Raw genomic sequence first — 3649 nt, 5'->3', positions numbered from 1 at the left:
ATCCCTTCACCTTTTTCACCTAGTCCCGCAACTACCTTCCCCTCTGGCACCATCAGTCTGTTCTCTGTATCTTTGAGTTTGTTTCTGTTTTGTTTGTTCATTTATATTGTTCTTTGGATTCTACCTGCAAGTGAAATCTTATGGTATTTGTGAGTAAGACTTATTTTAGAGTTCGGTTCCCAGCACTCTACATCACAGTCACCAGTGACCTTGCTATCACAGAATGCAGTGGTCGGGTCTCGCCTGGAGTGACCTACAGCAGCATTTGATACACTTGATTGTCCCCTTCCCCCCCTTTGTCTCCGGGACACCACTCTCTGTCTTCCTGGCCTTTCCTTCTCAGTCTTCTTCATCTTCTAGATTTGGGCAGATAGCAGCACTCTAGGGCCAATCCTCTTTTTCTCTTTCTCTCTCCACTCATCCTGTGGCTCATCTAACAACATGGCATCATACACCATTACAGAATGACTCTTCATCTCCAACCCAGACTCTCCCCTGAATTATAACAATCTCCTCAAAATCTCCACTGAGTGGTCCCGCAGCCACATCAAGCATGACAGATGCAAAACATAACTCTTCACTTCCCCTCCTACACTGACTTGCTCCTCCCAATAAATGCCAGCTCTATCTTTCCTTGAAGTTGTCTTGACTGATCTTTCACAATCAAACAGATCCAGAATCTGACCTTTTCTGATCATCTCCACTGACACCCCAAGGCATGCCACCACCATCTCTTGCCTAGACTATTGCAAGACTACTCTCTCTTAATGGTCTCCCTGCTTCTACTCTTCTGCCCTCCATGGCCTATTCACCACAATGTAGACAAGGTAATTCTGTTACAAAGGAAATCAAATCATAGCATGCTTCTAAAAGTCTCCAATAGCTTCCCGTCTAATTCAGAGTAAAAGCCAAATTTTACCACAACCTACAGCACCTTACTCAAATGGTTCTGGGACCTAATTCCTGTGTGTGTTGGGGCGGGGAGGGGGAATCCCACAAATCTAAGCAATTGTTGGACACCAGATAGGTGTTGCCAATTACAAGTCTAGGTTCTTACTTGTGCTTCTGAATGGCTACAGATTGAAGGTTCCCATAACCCCCTCTTGGACTTCAAGATGCCAATCACAGTCCAGGTTGCTATCTGTACTTCTGACCAACTATATAAATCAGAGGTTCCCACAACCCCCTCCTTGGATTCAATTAACTTGCTAGAGCAGCTCACAGACCTCAGAGAAACAGTTTATTATGAAAAGATATACTAGTATATAACTCAGGTACTGCCAGACAGAAGAGACGAGTAGGGCAAGGTATGTGGGAAGGGGCACATAGTTTCTGTGCTCTGAGCACACCAAAATCCCAGTACCTCCATGTGTTCATCAACCAGAAGCTCCCTGAGTCCTATCAGCTTGGTTTTCTAATGGAGGCTTTATGATATAGGCATGATTGGTTAAATTTTTGCCCCCTGGAGACTGAACTCAATCTTCAGCCCTTATCCCTTCTCTGGGGGGTTGGGGGGTGGGACAGAAAGTTCCAATCCTCTAAACCTAAGGTTGGTTTTCCTGGCAACTAACCCCCATCCTTAGGTCCAAAAGGCACCTCATTAACATAACAAAAGACATCTTTATCACTCTCATCACTTAGAACAGTGGTCGGCAAATCACAGCTCGAGAGCCACATGCGGCTCTTTGGCCCTTTGAGTGTGGTTCTTCCACAAAATACTACGTGCGGGCGCGCATGTACAGTGCGATTGAAACTTCCTGGCCCATGCACAGAAGTCAGTTTTCGGCCTGGGCGAGTCTATTTTGAAGAAGTGGGGTTAGAAGAAGTGGGGGGTGTCAGTCGGACTCTCCCACCCACAGTCATCTATCTGAAACAAGTATACAAGACGAGTGTGGATGGGAGAGTTGGAAGGGGTCAACCTCAGCAAACGTACCTCAATCAGATTGAGGACGTTTTTAGCAAAGGCCAGTTTAGGAGTACCCTAATTAAGTTAATAACAATGTACCTACCTATATAGTTTAAGTTTAAAAAATTTGGCTCTCAAAAGAAATTTCAATCATTGTACTGTTGATGTTTGGCTCTGTTGACTAATGAGTTTGCCAACCACTGACTTAGGACATTTCAAGGGTTTTAGGAGCTCTGTGCCAGAAATAGGACAAAGACTAAATATATGTTTCTCATTATAAATTACAATATTGACACTACACACACCCTCATCCAACCTCTCTGAAGCTGCCAATTACTCTAGCCACTCTGGCCTTGCTGTTCTATGTCTCAAGCCATTTGCACTTGCTGTTCTCGCTTCCAGGATTGCTCTTCTCCTTTATACCCAGATGTCTTCCTTCTTCACTTTCTTTAGCTCTCTACCCAAATGTTATCTTATCAAAGAGTCTCTGTCCGACCATTACATATATAATAGCACCCCCTAAGCCCTGCTTTATTTTCCCTTATAACATATATCATCACCTTGTACATTGTATCTATTGTATATTATTTGTTCCATTAGAATGTAAGCTCCATGAGAACAGTGACTTAGAATGCTTCGTTCACTGTATCCCCAATTCCTAGAGCCATGTCACGTAGTAAATACTCAACATATATTTTCTGAAGGAGTGAATTCTTTCTCATTAAGAAAAGAATCTCCTCCCATTTGATCCAGTGATCATACTTCTAGGAATATGTGTGAAACTTTGCAGAGATCATGTTTTAATTTAATTTTTATTTTGTCTTATACAAAAGCAAATTTGATCCAGAGACAGAGAAGCATCGATCAGACCATCAAAACTTAGAGGGAAGGTAGGGGAGGGTGGGGGTAAGGGAGAGAGATCAACCAAAGGACTTGTATGCATGCATATAAGCCTAACCAATGGACACAGACACCAGTGGGGTGAGGGCATGAGTAGGGGGGGGAGGCAATGGGAGGATAAGGACACATATGTAATACTTTAATCAATAATTTAAAAAAAGAGCAGCAACATTTGCCACAAAAAATTAAAGTAAATAATAGAAAAAGAAAAGAATCCCTTTGTGCCAAGTACAATTACCTCTGGTCTGGTAAAATTTTCCTCAAATTCTGGGGGTAGTCTTGTGGGTTGCCCAGTGATTCTTGTTTTACCCCAGGATGCGATGGGAGTGTCAATTTCTTATTTCTTTCATCCATTCATCCATTCATTCTTTTTATCAACATGTACTGAGTATCTACTGACTGTCCGGTACCGTGCCACCTGTTGGGCCCTGGCCAGGGCCCTCAGCCTCCATCAATGATTCTTTAAAATCTCCTCAAAACACAGTCATTATGGACTATTCCTCAGCAGATCCCCTCAGAAGTCCCTACACAGCCATGAGGCTGTCTTCTTCCTCAGAGTTCTTCCTGCCTGCCTGTTACCTCTATGTTTTGTCCTGCATCTTCTACTTTGCCCCTCCTGGTAGGACAAGTAACTTCTTAGTTGGAGTCCAAGCTAGAAACACATTCTCCCATTGTGCAGAACACCACAGATGCTGAGCACTTCCTATGGCACCATCGCAATGCCTTCTGGTAGCAACCCAAGAATGTACTCTTTAATCTCTTTAAAATATCAGTTAGACTACTCTTTTACTAAAGGCATAATAGGATGATCAGGTAGGTTTGCAAAGCAAAGATACTGGGAAG

General features: G+C 43.2%; 1 protein-coding gene across 1 annotated transcript in view; it reads right to left on the bottom strand.

Annotated features, from left to right (window-relative positions):
* Window positions 1-3649, bottom strand: part of ARHGEF28 (Rho guanine nucleotide exchange factor 28) — a 219306-nt gene that overhangs the window by 103779 nt on the left and 111878 nt on the right. The window lies entirely within an intron of this gene.

Source organism: Myotis davidii, unplaced genomic scaffold (genome assembly GCF_000327345.1).
Source record: "Myotis davidii unplaced genomic scaffold, ASM32734v1 scaffold44, whole genome shotgun sequence".
In the NCBI taxonomy this organism is placed as follows: domain Eukaryota; kingdom Metazoa; phylum Chordata; class Mammalia; order Chiroptera; family Vespertilionidae; genus Myotis; species Myotis davidii.
The sequence above is the reverse complement of the archived record's forward strand: the minus strand, read 5'-3'. Positions and strand labels throughout refer to the sequence as shown.